The sequence below is a fragment of the Callithrix jacchus genome, chromosome 6 (genome assembly GCF_049354715.1).
Source record: "Callithrix jacchus isolate 240 chromosome 6, calJac240_pri, whole genome shotgun sequence".
Classification (NCBI taxonomy): domain Eukaryota; kingdom Metazoa; phylum Chordata; class Mammalia; order Primates; family Cebidae; genus Callithrix; species Callithrix jacchus.
Window position 1 is genome coordinate 56163958 of NC_133507.1, and position 18310 is coordinate 56182267.

The 18310-nt window shown below is 45.2% G+C and overlaps 1 pseudogene; it reads right to left on the bottom strand.

Annotated features, from left to right (window-relative positions):
- Positions 1-16934: 16934 nt before the first annotated feature.
- Positions 16935-17792, bottom strand: LOC100391456 (small ribosomal subunit protein uS5-like; annotated as a pseudogene).
- Between the last annotated feature and the right edge of the window lie 518 nt (positions 17793-18310).

Sequence of the window (18310 nt, forward strand, 5' to 3'; positions counted from 1 at the left end):
AATTCAAACACTATCAGTCCTTCAAGCCCAGGTTAATTCCCTGGCTGCAGTTGTCCTGCAAAATTGCTGAGGCCTCAATCTACTAACTGCTGAAAAATGAGGACTCTCCTTATTCCTAAATGAAGAATGCTGCTTTTATCTAAACCAATCCAGCCTTGTATATGACGCCATCAAAAGACTTAAAGAACAGGGCCCAAAAGCTCACTAATCAGGCAAATAATTGTTCTGGACCTAGCTGGCTACTCCCTAACTGGGTATCATGGCTCCTTCCATCAGCAGGCCCCTTAATAGCTATTCTTCTCTTTCTCTTATTTGAACCCTGTCTTTTCCGACTTATCTCTTAATTCCTACAAAATCATATCCAAGCTATAACCAATCAGTCAATATGGCAAATGATGCTTCTACCAACCCCACAGTATCACCCTTTGCCCCAAAATCTCTCAGCAGTCTAAAGTCTCCCATTTTTTGGCTTCCATGCCACCCTCAATCCTGCTTGAAGATGCCCTGAGAAACATCACCCACTACCCTCTGTACTGCTCCCAAAATTTCACTGCCCCCCACTTTTTATTTCTTTTATTTTTATATTATTAATGTAAAAAGACAAGAATGCAAGGTTTTTTGAACTGGCTGCACCATAGGCCATACCATAGTTGAGCCATGGCGAACCCCATGACCCGCATATGCACTCCTGGAGCTGGAAAGTCTGAAGTAAGGATGGCTAGCTCCTGCAGAGCCCAGTTAACCGACATTGCACCATTGTTCCTGCCTCAACCGTTCCTGCCTTAACTGATGACCCAACCTTGTGACTCTGGACCTTGTGACACCTTCCCCCACCGCAATGCCTCCTGGCTTGCAAAAACCTCCCTAAACTGTAACTTCTGTAGCTTTCCAATGCCTTCTCTAAACCTATAAAACCGACTCCTATCGCACTGCCCTCCACTAACTCTCTTTTAGGACTCAGCTGGGAGGCGGAGGTTGCAGTGAGCCGAGATTGCACCACTGCACTCCACCCTGGACATCAGACCAAGACTCCATCTCAAAAAAACAAAAAAAAGAAAATTCCAGAAAGAAAAAATTTGTACATTTTTTTTTTGGCCTGACAATAAATATTTTAATTTTTATTTCATTTTTATAGTGACAAATAATTTTCAAGTTTATTTCCTTGTTTAAATAAGAAGCTGAATTACAAACAGGCATAATCAAGACATTGTATCTCACATTTACACCCCATCGGATCCTCTTCCAATTCACTGACCACTCACCAGGCCAGTAGAGGGTGGGGAGGAAGGCTTTCTTAGGTAGCACCTTCGTGAGGCCTGGGGTGGGGCTGGAGGGAATCAAAGACAAGGATTGGCTCTCATAGCTGTCTCCATTCACATTTACCTGGGACCAGGGTGGGCAGGAGACACCAGGTCACGGCTCCCAAGCCCTGGCCCCCTGGACTGAAGGGACAGTGAGTGAGAATCAGTCTTAATTGTGTGCCATTCTGAGTAGCATGAGGAAATCTTGTGCTGTCCTGCTCCATCCCACCCAGCACATGAATCATCCTTTGGTGCATATATATCCACACTATATATGCTACCTGCCTGTGAGCCTCTTAGTAGCCATCTCAGTTATCAGATCAATCATCAGGTCAACTGGACATATTGTAGTGCTTCTGTTCAAATAACCCTTCTTTTATTTACTTAATAATGGCTTCAAAGTGCAAGAGTAGTGGGCTGGCATAGTTCTATTTTATCATTCGCTCTTATTATTAATTACTTACCATGCCTTTTATTTTATTTTGAGACAGAGTCTCACTCTGTTGCTCAGGCTTCAGTGCCATGGCACAGTCTTGGCTCACTACAACCTCTGCCTCCCAGGTTCAAGCAATTCTCCTGCCTCAGCCTCCCAAGTACCTGGGTCTACAGGTACATGCCACCACCCCCAGCTAATATTTGTATTTTTAGTAGAGACGAGGTTTTACCATGCTAGCCAGTTTGGTCTTGAACTCCTGACCTCATGATCCACCCACCTCAGACTCTCTAAGTGCTGTGATTACAGATGTGAGACACCATGCCTGGCTACCATGCCTAATTTATAATTAAACATTATTATAGGCATGTCTAGGAAAAAAGACATACAGAGTTTGATACTATCTACAGTTGCAGTTATCCACTGAGGAACTTGGAATGTATCCCCTGAGGATGAGGAAGGACTATGAATATGGCAAATCCATCTACTTCTCTTCTCTCTGCTACTATCGTTCTAGTGTAAACCACCATTGTCACTCTGAGTGCTCCAGTGACTTCATAAGCCAGAGTGTATTCTTAGAAGTAACTTGGTTTGTGTCACATTCCTGTTCAAAAAGTCCTTTATCAGGTTTCCAGTGCCCCAGGTACTACATGGTGATCTGGCCTCTGCCCACCTCCCCCATCTCATACCAATGCCTACCTGATTAATGTGATTGGCCACAGAAACTTCCCAAAATAAGGCTTTTGTGCATGCAGTTCTGTTTGCCTGAAATGATCTTTGTGCTCTGATTCTTTCTCAGGCCTAAGTCTTTCTAGGTTTAAATGTTACCTCCCTTAGGTCCTATATTATTTTCAAAGTGTTCTCCCCTAAATCCTATTATAGTCTACCTCAGTGCTATGGTTTGAATGTGTTCTCCAAGGTTCACGTGTTGGAAACTGAATCTCCAATGCAGCAGTGTTGAGAGGTGGGACCTTTAAGAAGCGATTAGGTCGTGAGAGCTCTGCCCTCACATGTGGATGAATGGTGATGTTGCAAGAGTGGGTTAGTTACTGTGGGATTGGGCTCTGGATAAAAGGATGAGTTTGGTCTATTTTTTATCTCTTGCTCTCTCTCACCCTGTGATGCCTTCCACAGTGTTACGATGCAACAAGAAGGCTCCCACCAGGTGTGGCCCCTTGGTCTTGAACTTCCCAGCCTCCAGGACTCTGAGCCAAATAAATTTATGTTCGTTATAAATTACCCACTCAAGGTATTCTGTAATAACAAAACAAAATGGGCCAGGTGTGTTGGCTTATGCCTTTAATCCCAGCATTTTGGAGGCCAAGGTGAGAGGATCATTTGAGCCCTGGAGTTCAAGACCAGCCTGGGCACCACAGCAAGACAGGTCTCTGAAAAAATCCAAATAAACAAACCAAAATGGACTAAGACACTCTGCATTCTATTTATTTTCACCACAGTTCCTCTCAAGATCTGAAATTTTTATAGTTACATAACATCTCACCTACAGTACCCAACACACACACACCCTTACCTAGAATGTAAACTCCAGGAAAGCAAAGACCCTGTCTGTCTAATCCATGGCTTTCAACTTACTGTGGTGGCCTGTATATCCTAAATGTTGAATGAATTCAGATAAGGAATACCTGGGGGTGCCAAGACAGCCAACTGAGAATTTCCCAGTTGTGGTATTTGTAACAGTTTTTTTGTTAAAACCTAGTAAGTGTTCTTTTGTTTTAAAGGTTTAAAAAAAAAAACAAAAAACCCTGGGTTTGTTACTCTAATTTTTGACAGCTGTGAAAAGGAGGAATTAATCCACACACTCTGGGAGGGAAAATAAACCTCTAAACTAGGCCTCTCAAGGCTCTTAGAGTGAAACAAAGATGGACAAAGAATGAAGGAGATGGACTAAGAAGCTGAATCATTTCCCTGCCCCTTGTCTCCCTCCCACCACCACAACCCACCCATTCAATCCAGCCTTTCCCTGGCCTTGCTTATACGCGTGACTGTATCGTTCCCGTTTTCAATTTCTCAATGACTTTTCATCAGATATTGAATAAAAATTCAAGAATTTCAGTCCAGACCACTTATTAATCTTTATTTCTTTGTTCTTGCTAGTGACTCAGCCTGCTTTGCTTTTCTTCGTAAAATTCCACCATCCATAACCCTTATTGCTTCAATTTCCTTTGCTCCTTTCCCAAGGCTGGTTAACCATGCAACCCATGTAGGTTAGATGTAGGGGATCAAAAAATGCTACCCCAAAATGTGTCACTTTGACATGAAGATTACTTTGAGCTGGAAACAAATGAGAATCAACAGATGTGAAACTGACATTGCAAAATTGTAATGGAGACAGTGAGAGAGATCTGACCTAACCAACTCATCTGGCTTCTAACCTCCAAGCTGTCCTTGTTCATTCCTGGGCATAAGCTGAAATAATTTTCAGAATAAATTAGTTTATAGCTTAAAACAAAGATGAGGCAGGGCACAGTGGCTCATGCCTATAATCCCAGCACTTTGGGAGGCTGAGGCGGGCAGATCACAAGGTCAGAAGATCAAGAACATCCTGGCCAACATGGTGAAACCCCATCTATGCTAAAAATACAAAAAATTAGCTACATGTGGTGGTGTGCACCCGTAATCCCAGCTACTCGGGAGGCTGAGGCAGGAAAATCACTTGAACACAGGAAGTGGAGATTGCAGTGAGCCAAGATTTCACCACTGCACTCCAGCCTGGTGACAGAGCAAGACTCTGTCTCAAAAAAAACAAAACAAAAAACAAACCTCTGATCCCCAAATGCTGGGGAGACTGATTTGAATAATAATAAAACTCTGGTCTCCTGCACAGCCAGCTCTGCATGAATTACTCTTTCTCTATTGCAATTCCCTTGTCTTGAGAAATTGGCTCTGTCTAGGCAGCAGGCAAGGTGAACCCACTGGGTGGTTATGAAATGGGAGAGTTCCCTGACACCTCGCAGGACTTGTGACAGGGGTGTGGCTCATTTGCTTGGCTGCCACACACTCAAACCCCTTATGGTATGGGAAGCAGGCAGATGGGCAGGGGCAGGAGCTGGAGTGAGCAGTTTTGGGCTCCCACCCCATGGTAGCATCTAGATCTGTTATAATTAATGCTTTTTTCCATGGATGGCTGTTAAATCAGCTCAATGGAGAATCAGAGTGACAGCCTTTTACATCCTGCCCTCTTAGTATCTGGGTCCTTGTCCGGTGTCCCGGAAGAATCAGGTCACTCGTACTTGAAGGATGGTGAATGCAGAGATTTTACTGAGTGATGGAGGTGGCTCTCAGTGGGATGGATGGGGCGCTGGAAAGGGGATGGAGTGGGAAAATGATGTTTCCTTGGAGTTCGGCTGTCCCTCCGCCAATCTCCTCTTCAACTGTCCTCAGCCAAACTCCTCTTGACATTCAGACACTCTTTCTCTTCTTCCCTTCTCTGTCGCGCTGCTCTGCCACTTTTCTGATCTTCTGTACCTCTGCTGGTGGAGCTTGGAGTTTATATGGGTACAGAATAGGGGCGTGGTGAGCCAGAGTGGTCTTGGAAAAGGCAACATTTGGACTGAAAACAAGATTATCTGTTGCCATTTAGGGCCCTGGGTTTCCAAGCTTGAGGGTAGGGCCTTTATCAAGGAACCACCCTCTTCTACTCAGTATTTCCCTGCCTCCTGTCCCTATCAGTTACAGATGTTGAAAGAAGCCTCATGAACCTTTCCTTATCTGACCAAAAGCAGAAACTTCTGAAAAATTAGGATTTCCATAAATCCCCTCTCCCAAGGAGTTTTTAAGACATTTTGTCATTCACAGACAGTTGTTGTCTTGTTTAATATTATTCAGTTTTATGGCTATGAAGACCACAAAGCGTTGATGCTAAGATGGGTCTGCACAAACAAACCTCTCCCCATCAGTTTCCCCCATGTATTTGCCTTCTCACAATTTGTCACCCCTGAAACTCCAAGTTCTTTTCCTTTGTCTTGGTACTTCTGTGACCACTCAGTGGATTCACCTTCCTGCTGTCAAGACAGAGCCGATTTCTCAAGACAGGGGAATTGCAATAAAGAGTAATTCATTCAGAGCTGGCTGTGTGGAAGATCATAGTTTTATTATTACCCAAATCAGTCTCCCAGAGCATTGGAGGATCAGAGTTTTTAAAGACAACTTGGTGGGTTGGGGACCCAGTGAGCCAGGAGTGCTTGGTGGTTTGGTAGGAAATTAATTATAGGGAACTGAAGCTGTCCTCTTGTGCTGAGTCAGTTCCTGGGTAGGGGCCGCAAGATCAGATGAGCCAGTTAATTGATCTGCGTAGTGCCAGCTGATCTGTCAAGTGCAGGGTCTGCACAATATCTCAAGCATTGATCTTAGGAGCAGTTTAGAGAGGATCAGAATCTTGTAGCCTCCAGTGACATGACTACTAAACCATAATTTCTAATATTGTGGCTAATTTGTTAGTCGTACAAAGGCAGTCTAGACCCCAGGCAAGAAGGAGGTTGTTTTGGGAAAGGGCTGTTAATTATCTTTGTTTTAAACGATCAACTATTTTATTCCCAAAGTTGGTTTAGCCTATGCCCAGGAATGAACAAGGACAGCTTGGAGGATAGAAGCAAGATGGAGTTGCTTAAGTCAAATCTCTTTCACTGTCTTAGTTACAAGTTTGCAATGGCGGGTTCACTTCTCTAATAATAGTGCTCCTTTGCTAAGATGTTACATGCTCAAGTTCCAACTAACCCTTTGAGTTACTCATCATGAGTTTTCTCCTGTGTAATGTGAGACGCATACATTAATAAATTGTTCGGTTTTCTCTGGTTCATTTGTCTTTTGTCAACCCAATTTAAAGGGCCTCAACCAAAGAACTTAAGAGGGTAATAAGAAAAACAAATTTTTCCTCCCCTATCTGGGCAGTTTTTGTTTCCTTTGTGGGTTTCATTTCCTCTGCCCATGCTAATGAAACAACCTTTGCAAAATTATGACTGAGACAGTGAAAGAGATCTAACTTAACCAACTCCATCTTGCTTCTAACCTCGAAGCTGTTCTTGTTCATTCCCGGGCATAGGTTGAACTAACTTTGGGAAAAACTTAGTTTACAGTTTAAGCAAAGATGGTAACAGCACCTTCCCAAAGCAGACCTCCGTCTTGCCTGGGGACTAGATTGCCTTTGTAGGACTAACATTAGCCACGAGATTAGAAATTATGGTTTAGGAGTCATGAACCTGGGGGTGGGGGGGGGCTACAAGATTCTGACCCTCCTTAAACTGCTCCTAAGATCAGTTTTGAGATATTTTGCAAACTCTGTACTTGATAGATCAGCTGGCACCACCCACATCAATAAACTGGCTCATCGGATCTTGTGACCCCCACTCACGAACTGACTCAGTACAAGAAGACAGCTTTGACTGACAGAGCAGGAGCATTGCCATCTTGGACAAAAAGGCAGCTTCGACTCCCTATGACTTCATCCCTGGCCAATCAGTAGTCTTGCTTCACTGGCTTCCCCCCACCCACCAAGTTATCCTTAAAAACTTTGCTACCCGAGTGCTTGGGGAGACTGATTTAAGTAATAATGAAACTCCTGTCTCCCACGCAGCCTGCTCTGCGTGAATTACCCTTTCTCTATTGCAATTCCCCCCTCTTGAATCGGCTTTGTCTAGGAAGCAGGCAAGGTGAGCCCCTTGGGCAGTTACACTAAAACAGCTGGTTCTCTTGGGGATTATGTCCTGGGTGCCCTCCTCCATTTACTCTGAGAGGTCACATCCAATCCGTCTCTCTTTCTAAATCCTACTCACCGTTTTGGGGGCCAAGTCTTTAGAGTTAGGGTGTGTCTCCTTTCTCTTTAAAAGAAAGACTGATAGTTCTAGAAGCAGAGTGGGGGTCAGTGACTCTCAAGAGCAGTGCATGTGTTTCTCCCATCTTTCCTGAACTCCTATCTAGGTACCACATCAAGGTTGCCAGACATGCTACAATTAAGCAAAGCCTGATTATAGCCATCTGGGCAGCTGAGGGCAGGACAGGGAAAACAAATGTTTGTAATCCATTCTTGTAAATTCCTGTTTACACATGCCTGTAAAATCCTGTTTTTCAAAAACTGTCGCCACAAAAGTCACAGGATGTATTGTCTGTCACAAGTCAACAAACTCTCTCTCTACTTGTTACAAGCTGATAGATGATCTCAGTCCTGAAACTCCTTTATGCCCCTCTCACCCCATATAAACTCCTTGCTTTGTAAGCTTGGGGCTGCCTCCTTTGATTGTTCCAGGCAGCCTGGCAGGTCAATAAATCTTGCTTGCCTGACTTTGGGTCTACTCTCCTTTCTCTCAGCTAACCTTACATTTCCCTACAAGCATGGCCACCCCAGAACTTGCAAAGGCTCCCATCTGGGAGCTCCCCATAGACTAGAGCTCAGAAATAAAGACCCCACTTCTGCTCCCTTACTCCCTTCACTCAGCCCCTGGCTAACTCCTCTTCCCACAAAGTAGGCTAGAAACAGCAGCCAACGAGAAACAATTAGGTACTTTTTGTCTTGAGTGGGTGATTTTCATTTTGACAACTTCCTTCCAAGGAAATGCCTATCTCTCAAAGGGCTTTTGCTTCACAAAGAACCGTTCCCTGAAAGCGCTTATTTTTCTAATAGACAAATTGTAGCCTGGCCAACATAGCGAAGCCCCATTTCTACTAAAAATACAAAAATTAGCCAGGAGTGGTGGCACACACTTATAGTCCCAGCTGTCGGGAGGCTGAGGCATGAGATTTGCTTGAACCCAGAAGGTGGAAGTTGCAGTGAGCTGAGATTGTACCACTGTACTCCAGCCTGGGCGACAGAGCCAGACCTTGACTCAAAAAAAAAAAAAGTGTTTTTTCTCCTAGACTAATCTGACTCCAGTCACTAAGATTCTTGAAAACAGGGACTGAGTATTCCTGATGCCTAGCACAAGAATGAGAATGGAGTGTTGATTCTGAGCACAAACTCTGACCTGGGGTGGCTGCATGGGGCACTGAGAATGTCTGCGATCCTGGAAGGTGGAAGAGCCCAGAGGCCACCTAGCAGCTCCTGCCTGATAGGGATTAATTATGGTCACAAATGTGCATTTGCCTTGTCCTGGTGAGCCTTCATCCTCACTGAGAGCCATCTAGGTATCTTGTGCGCCATAACAACTCTGTAGACCTCAGGCTCTCCTGCAAGAACTCTTGTCATCCCCCAGGCCTCTAGCGAAATGGCCTTCATTGCAGCTTTCAGGACCTGTACCCCTGTGAGGCCCAGCCCCTAATCTAGATGGCCTAGGGAACTCCAGGGTCTCTAGATGACATCCATCAACCCCCATACCTCACCCACTATGAATGAGAAGACAGGGCATGAATTCTCCTAGCACTTTATGGCTGGGTTGAGTTCATCAGTCTCTCACTTTCAGGCAAAGCCTTCTGAAGCTCCCACCGCCTCTGCCTTCAGTTCCAGATCCCTTTGCATTGATCTCATTCACCAACCAGCAGGTTACCCAAGATTTATCATTATCCTCAAGAATTTTAGAGCCCATGCAAATGACCCATCCAACAGCTTGCCTTCAGACTTCCTTATTGTGGTTCTAAAGATTCTAAAGATGGCCAAATTCCTATCAAACCTGAGAACAGCTCCATTTACATAATGGTCAACTCTAACTGCACCACTCAACCGCAGCCTCCTGGCTCTCCACCTCACTTCCTCAAGGCCTGCATTACAGTAAAAACCTGCTGTCCTTTGACCTCTGCGACTTGTTTCCTGGCAAGTACGGGAGTTTGCATAGAGCTTTAACCTCTCATCTCTGGCCTGGACCTTGGGGGACAAGGCTTCCACCTCTCTCTAACCACTAGCCCTTTACTCTCTGTGCTGCTGTGCCATGCCTCTGCAACCTCTACCTAGGCCTTCTCTGGCAGCTGAGAGCTGTTGGAAAAAAATTACATGACAATGAGTGCTTGTACACTCAATTTAGGCTGGATTCTCAATGCTTCTATTCAGTGCTTTATAGGATTCCAGGTCAGTTCTGTCCAAAGACAAAATTACAACAAGTTTAGTTAAAGATCTAATTGGCTTTTATTTGTGATTCATGAATCAAGGCAGGTTCCATTCTATAAAACAGAATGAGAGCTCCCATGGGCAATGGCAGAACAGCCGGTTTTGTAACATGGGAACAAGGAAACAGAACAATAGGGAAAAAAAGCTGATTGGTTAACCTCAGGTTACTTTTTTGTAAAGATTAAGGCATAAAGGACCTTATTATGCTGATACAGGTAGGCTGGAATCTCCTGTTTCCAGGGGGAAGAAACTGTTTTAGAATCTACCTGCTACCTTGGCTTCAGTTTGATTATGTGACATTTAGCATGAGTGACTCCATTTTGGTCTAGTCTGGTCTGTTAAGGCCTAGTGTAGGAGCCTAGTCCAAATCAATGGGTTCTCATAGTTCTTGTGTACCAGTTCCTTCCTTAAATCCTGCTGAGGCTTATCCAAACCAATCACCCCTTTCATCACCTATTTGCCCCGCTTCTGCTTCTATTTTGGCTGAGGATCCCACTTCCTGCTTTGATAGGATATAAAGATACAATTTCCCACCTAGGTTCCACCTACAAACACGTCTACAGTTTCATGTATTTTTTTTTTTTTTTTTTTTTTTTTTTGAGACGGAGTTTCGCTCTTGTTACCCAGGCTGGAGTGCAATGGCGCGATCTCGGCTCACCGCAATCTCCGCCTCCTGGGTTCAGGCAATTCTCCTGCCTCAGCCTCCCGAGCAGCTGGGATTACAGGCACGCGCCACCATGCCCAGCTAATTTTTTGTAATTTTAGTAGAGATGGGGTTTCACCATGTTGACCAAGATGGTCTCGATCTGTTGACCTCGTGATCCACCCGCCTCGGCCTCCCAAAGTGCTGGGATTACAGGCTTGAGCCACCGCGCCCGGCCGTTTCATGTATTCTTAACTCCGGGAACAATAGCTTCAGCAAAGGTCCTGGAATTTGTTAATAATATAAATTATGATTGGACTCACGCAAGACTTGCTCTGGGGATGGACCTCCAGGCTGTTCTAAGAGGCTCTCCAGGTGATGCTGGGGCAGTTGTTCGAGACTGGTGTAGAGTTCCTCCTCTGAGGACGTCCTTGTTCTTCTTTCATCTATCTTCGTTTTCTCTCTTGTTTCACATAATATTCACTCTTCTGGAAAACTTATCTTAAATAAATAACTGAGGCTGGGCACGGTGGCTCATGCCTGTAATCCCAGCATTTTGGGAGGCCGAGTCGGGTGGATCACCTAAGTCAGTAGTTTGAGACGAGCCTGACCAACATGGAGAAACCTCATCTCTACTAAAAATACAAAATTAGCAGGGCATGGTGGCACGTGCCTGCAACCTCAGCTAATTAAAAGGCTGAGGCAGGAGAATGGCTTGAGCCCTTGAGGCAGAGGTTGAGATGAGCAGCGATTGCACCATTGCACTCCAGCCTGGGCAACAAGAGGGAAACTCTGTTTCAAAAAAAGAAAAAAGAAATAACTGAAAGGAAAATAGATCTTGGGACCCCAGAACCACTAAGCTAAAGGGAAAAAGTCACAGTTGGAACTGCTTAGGGTAAATCTGCCTCCCATTCTGTTCAAAGTCTTCCCTCTGCTCATTGAGATGGATGCATATCTGATTGCCTCCTTTGGAAAGGCTAATCAGAAACTCAAAAGAATGCGACCATTTTTCTCTCACCTAACTGTGACCGGGAAGCCCCCTTCCTGCTTCAAGTTGTCCTGCCTTTCTGGAAGAAACCAATGTACTTACATATATTGATTGATGTCTCATGTCTCCCTAAAATGTCTGAAACCAAGCTGTGGCCTGACCACGTTGGGCACGTGTCATCAGGTCCTCCTGAGGCTGTGTCACAGGTGCACGTCCTCAACCTTGGAAAAATAAACTTTCTACATTACTTGAGACCTGTCTCAGATATTCAGGGTTCACATAACCTAAAAGGAGGACACAGTTTTATATTTACACAAAGATGTTTATTATAGTATTATTTATAACTGGGAAAAACTAGAAAGACGCCCAATGTCCATGAAATTATTAAGAAAGGACAATAATGGCTGGGCATGCATCTGTAGTCCCAGCTACTTGGGAGGCCAGGACCACAGCATGGCTTGAGGTCAGGAGCTTAAGGAGGCAGTGAGCTATGATCACACCACTGTGCTCTACCTGGGTGACAGGCAAGACCCTGAGCCCCCAAAAGAAAAAAGAACAATGGACCATAAGTAGCAACTGAAATGATGTTTCTTAGTGAAAACCAAAATAAAATTCGAAGGCCCCCCCAACCATCTGAATGGACTTCCTTCTCAGCCAGGGCTCTTGAAATTTAACCTGAGAGACTGTTTCAGGCCAGGATGTGAAGTGGGGATAAAACATGCCTCATTATGTTTTAAACATTATGTTTAAAACATAACTCATTATGTCGAGTTAATCTCCAGCATTAACTCAACACAGACTTTAAGCCTGAAAAGAAACATTTTTCAACCTAGTCACTCTCTCTAAAGACTGCCAGCTAAAAGCTTCATCTGCATGATAAAGCTTTGGTCTCCACAACTTCTTATCACAACCCAGACGTTCCTTTCTATTGATTCCAGGTCTTTAGACAAACTCAACCAATTGTGAACCAGAAAGTGTTTAAATTTACCTGTAGCCTGGAAGCCCTCCACTCTGCCTCGAATTGTCCTGCCTTTCTGGACCAAACCAATGTATTTTTAAAATGTATTTGATTGATGTCTCATGCCTCCCTAACATGTATAAAGCCAAGCTGTACCCTGACCTTGCGCATGTATTCTCAGGACCTGCTAGGGGCTGTGTTATGGGCCATGGTCACTCATATTTGGCTCAGAATAAATCTCTTCAAATATTTTATAGAATTTGACTCTTTTTGTCAACATTATGTTTTTAATCACACGGGGAAATGATTATTCTATAATACTAAATAAAAATGTTTTAGGCCAGGCTCGGTGGCACACGCCTGTAATCCCAGCACTTTAGGAAGCTGAGGCAAGTGGATCACGAGGTCCAGAGTTCAAGACCAGTCTGGCCAAGATGGTGAAACCCTCTCTACTAAAAATACGAAAATTAGCTGGGCATGGTGGCGCACACCTGTAATCTCAGCTACTCAGGAGGCTGAGGCAGGAGAATTGCTTGAACCCAGGAGGTGGAAGTTGTGGTGAGCTGAGATTGTGCCACTGTACTCCAGCCTGGGAGACAGAGCAAAACTCTGTCTCAAAAAAAAATTTTTTTTTTGAAGGAAATATAAAATTGTACATAAAGGCTGGTTTAAAATGTTGGTTTTAATACCAACAGTTAGTTATGTTCCATCTCAAACCCTTCTAAAACCACAGTAACAGGGGTTTCTTTTGTTATTTTAAAATTTTTTGGTAGTCATGGGGATCTTGCTATGTTTTCCAGGCTGGTATCAAACTCCAGGCCTCAAGTGATCCTCCAGCCTTGGCCTCCCAAAGTACTAGGATTACAGGCATGAACCACTGCACCCAGCCTATTTGTTTCCAAAGCAGAAAATCACAAGAGCAATGAGGATAGGAGAGGAGACAATAACACCAGCGTTTTCGAATTGGAAAATGGTTGAATGGCAAACAACTTGAGATGAATTCCCCAGACAGCAGTGAGGAAACACTCACTTACAGCACATAATCCCCCAAAGATGCAGGAATTCATAACATTGTGTACCTGTCTGAGTAGTGGCACAGGTGACTTACAAACAGAAGGAATGACTGAAATTAGGTTTTGTTTTTATTTTTGTTTTTTTTTGAGACAGTCATGCTCTGTCTCCCAGGCTGGAGTGCAGTGGTGTGATCTTGGCTTACTGCAGCCTCTGCCACCTGGGCTCAAGCGATCCTCCCCCCTCAGCCTCCTGAGTAGCTGGGACCACAGATGCGTGCCATCATGCCTGGCTCATTTATTGTATAATTTATAAGGGAGTTTCACCACATTGTTCAGGCTAGTGAGAGAGTAGAAAGGAAGAAACTGGTCAGGCAGTTAGAGTGGGTCCCCTGTTGGATTCTTTCAAACAAAGAACAGCCTGCAAGCATAGGTAAGGGCACTTGGACAACGAGGCTTGCCTAAGACATGCCCACAGCTAAAAAGATAAGAAAGGATAGGTAGGTAACTTTCCCAGGCAAGCCTGCAATGGAAAATTCCATCCCCTGACCCATGCACAGTAAGGGGAACAAAGCCATATGGAATAGCTCAGGCTAAGAGCCCACATGCACGCTAGGAGGATGGGGTGGAGCTAGCAGAAATTTACATCTTATGCAAATGAGATGCCCAGCCCTCATCAGTTTCTTATAAAAGCCCTTGCATTTAACTGTAAATACGGCCACCCTTTTCCAGGCCCCCTCTCCACAGCAGAGAGCTTTCTTCTCTCACGTATTAAACTTTTGCTCCAACCTCACCTTTTGTGTCTAGGCTCCTTAATTTTTTTTTTTTTTTTTTTTTTTGAGACGGAGTTTCGCTCTTGTTACCCAGGCTGGAGTGCAATGGCGCGATCTCGGCTCACCGCAATCTCCGCCTCCTGGGTTCAGGCAATTCTCCTGCCTCAGCCTCCCGAGCAGCTGGGATTACAGGCACACACCACCGTGCCCAGCTAATTTTTTGTAATTTTAGTAGAGACGGGGTTTCACCATGTTGACCAAGATGGTCTCGATCTGTTGACCTCGTGATCCACCCGCCTCGGCCTCCCAAAGTGCTGGGATTACAGGCTTGAGCCACCGCGCCCGGCTAGGCTCCTTAATTTTTTTGGTTGTGAAACAAAGAACTTCCAGTGGTATCTGGCAAGGAGAAACTGCTACGCTGGGGTGCATTGCCAAAACGATAACATTTTGTTGCATTGGCAGGGAAAGGAACCATTGGAAGGGTGAGTAGGAGGCACCTGCAACTCTTTACTTTTGTTTGGAGGCTTCTTGCCCTCAGTTTTTTGTTTGTTTGTTTTTGTTTTTATTTTTTGAGACGGAGTCTAACTTTGTTGCCCAGGCTGGAGTGCAGTGGCGCGATCTCGGCTCACTGCGACTGTGATCTCGGCTCATTGCGACCTCCGCCTCCCAGGTTCAAGCAATTCTCCTGCCTCAGCCTCCCAAGTAGCGAGGACTACAGGTGTGTGCCACCATGCCCGGCTAGTTTTTTGTATTTTTAGTAGAGATAGGGTTTCACCATGTTTAGCCAGGATGGTCTCAATCTCATGATCAACCCACCTCAGCCTCCCAATGTGCTGGGATTACAGGCATGAGCCACAGCACCTAGCCTAATTTTTTAAATTAAATAAAACACTGGGCCCCTGTCAGCCAGTTAAAAGCTTTTTAAGTGGCTGCCAGCCTTATAAGATTAAAGTACAGGCTTGCTGAAGAGGACTTTGCCAATCCCCATCACCCTCACGTGGTAGGAATGTTGGCTCTGTTCCAATCCAGTTTCCTTTGGAAGGAGGTCCTGGAGCAACTGAAGGTACCTGGCCGAGGCTATATCTCAGTGTTACATGAAGGCCCCTAGACTACTTCTGACCCCCAACAGCCCATCAGGGTGTGGCACCAAGACTTACAGACTTTTCTATTGCATTTCTCTTTTCTTTTCACAGCTATCATATATCCTATCCCTTCTTCATATGCTATGTTAAGGGAGTTTTTACAGCCTGGGGAGATAATCTTGTTGGGTAAAGTTACCAAGTGCCTTAATTACCAGGAATGTAAATTTTTAAAAATTGCTGTTTCTGTGAATTCCTTGAGATGGGGGGATTTCAAGAGTTCAGCCTAAAATTCACCTAGTGGCCAGGTGCGGTGGCTCACACCTGTAATCCCAGCACTTTGGGAGGCCAAGGCGGGCAGATCAAGAGGTCAAGAGATCAAGACCATCCTGGCCAACATGGTGAAACCCCATCTCTACTAAAAATACAAACATTAGCTGGGTGCGGTGGCCTGTGCCTGTAGTTCCCAGCTACTCAGGAGGCTGAGGCAGGAGAATTGCTTGAACCTGGCAGGTGGAGGCTGCAGTGAGCCAAGTTCCTGCTATTGCACTCCAGCCTGGCACCTGGCAACAGAGCGAGACTCTGTCTCAAAAAAAAAAAAAAAAAAAAATTTCACCTAGTAAGGGCCTTTTTGTCCCCACAATTGTAGGCATTCACGGCATTGTACGTGAAGATATTTCTCCCTGAGTGAGTACCCTCTTCTCCATTTGGCTTTTTTTTTTTTTTTTTTTAATGTAAATGCTCAGCACTGCCAGTGAATTTAAGCAGTTCCTCTATAGGATAAATTAATTTTTTTCTGCTAGGAGGCATATTGTGGGGACAGCCTATTAAGCCCCAAACTTCTCTTTTTAACCTCTGCTTGGAAAGAATTTGGAGTCATTTTTTTTTTTTTCCCGAACATTTCAAGCACTCCAGTGCCACCCAATGAGATGGGAATTTTCTCCATGGGGGGCCTTGCCAGCCTTTTGCTCAGAACCTCTAGTTCTCCGATTCCTTTCCCTCTTACATTCCTCTCTCAGTAACCAGGCCTCATGCCCTGTTTGTCAGCAGAAAAATCTCCCCTTTCAGCAGCTGGGGAGGAAGCCATCCTGGCAAGACAGATTTTAATTTTAGTGCTATCCCCATCAGAGGGAGGAGAGCCATTCAATTCTTACATTCTTTTGAGATATCTGTTCTGCATCCAGCTACACTTGCATCTAAGCGAGAAAGGGATCTTATGTTTAGAAGTCAATCAGTCCCATTCTCTAGGAATTCATAACTTTGGCCAAGTGGTAATAAGAGGATATACAGCTAGAGTTAAGTCACTCCCTCCATTAAAGGGTCTCATGCAAATTCAACTACTGTACAATCTCTCCTGGGCCCCTGGGGTATCCTGGGAACCTTATGGGCCATGTGGGTCTGGAAAACCAGCAGGATGGAGAGCTAGGAGTTTGTACAGGTAAACGTGACTTCTACTGCTGACCAGCTCCTCTAGATCCATGGGTGAAGATCATGCCTCTATTCATGGTTGGCATCTATGATGGTTTCCAGGACCCTGAGGAGATGGGAGGAAAGAGGAGAAGTGGGACACCTTCTCTCTTTTTCTCCACTCTGGGTCACTATGAAAGAAGGCATAAGACTAAGGGACACCTTCTCTCCTCCCCTCTTTTCGTTTTTCTTTCTTTCAGGCTTAATTCACTTTATTTTTTTTTGTATAAAAACCCTATGTTGTAGCCATAGCTGAAGCCTGGGTCTTCTGCACTGAGACTCTGGAGTGGGTCTTGATGAGGTGGTCAGTGAATTCCTGATAGGGAGACTTGGTGAATACAGTTTCCTTCCAGAGGTTGGGGGTCAGGTGGCTGTAGGTCTTAGAGATGGCATCAAAGGTGGCGTTGGTGAAGTTGCCCAGGGTGGCAGTGCAGCCCCTGGCTGAGGTGTAGCAATCATCAATACCAGCCATGGTGAGCATCTTCCTGGACACGGGCTGAGATGGTGCCAGTGCCTCTGGGCGCAGGGATGAGGCATACAAGCACACAGCTGCCGTGGCCTGTCACCTTGCAAGGCATGGTGTGGGGCTGGCCAATTTTGTTCCCTCAGTAGCCTTTGCACATGGGGACAATGGAAAGCTTGGACAGGATGATGTCCTTGCAGATGGCAGTGGCCACCTTCTTGGTGCACTTAATACCCAGACTGACATGGCCATTGTAGTTCCTTATGGCAACAAATGCCTTGAACCTGGTGTGCTGGCTGGCATGGATCTGCTTCTGCACCAGCATAGTCTTCAAAACCTCATCCTTGAGAGAGGCTCCAAGAGAAAGTCGGTGACCTCAGTTTCCTTGATGGGTAGGGAGAAGAGATAGATCTCCTCCAGGGACTTGATATTCATGTCCTTGACCAGGCAGCCCAGCTTGGTGATGGTGAGCAGCCTCTCCTTATCCTCTGCTTTGCCTTTGAGAGCTCCGCAGCCTCGGCTCCAGCCCCATCCATGGTTGCAACCCCAGCCCTGGGTGCCACTGCCAAAGCAGTTTCCCATCCCAGGGCCCCTGGGGCCTCATCCCCTGCCCCCAGTGTCATCTGCCATTTGGTGTTTTCTCAGAGAAGCTCCTCCTCTCTTTTCTAGATGGGCAATAACCCATCTTCAAGCCTGCACTCCCCTTGAGCGTAGCGTGGTTGTAACCTGGTATAACCTCAGATCCTGAAGTTTGCTTTGGGCAACCCCCAACTTCACTCATACATAGAGACCTTCCAGGATCTAACCCAACTATTTAAACTCTCCTGGAAGGAGAGTGTACTCTTAAATCAAACCCTAACTGCTGCTGAGAAACAAGTAGCCCTACCAGTAGCAGAGAAATTTGGAGATGAAGAGCGTATTTCCTCTAGTCAGTCAAAAAAGAAAGCCAGTCAAAAGGGGAAAGAGAGTGAGAAAGAGGCAAAATCCCCATTCTCAGTAGGAAGAGAGGCAGTGCCCTTGAAAACCCTTACTGGAACCCTAGTAATCCCATAGATGAGTGAAAAAGAAAACACTTTTGGATGTGTATATTAGAGAACTTACAGAGGACCAGAGCCAAACCTCTTAACTACCCTAAGCAATCCATGACA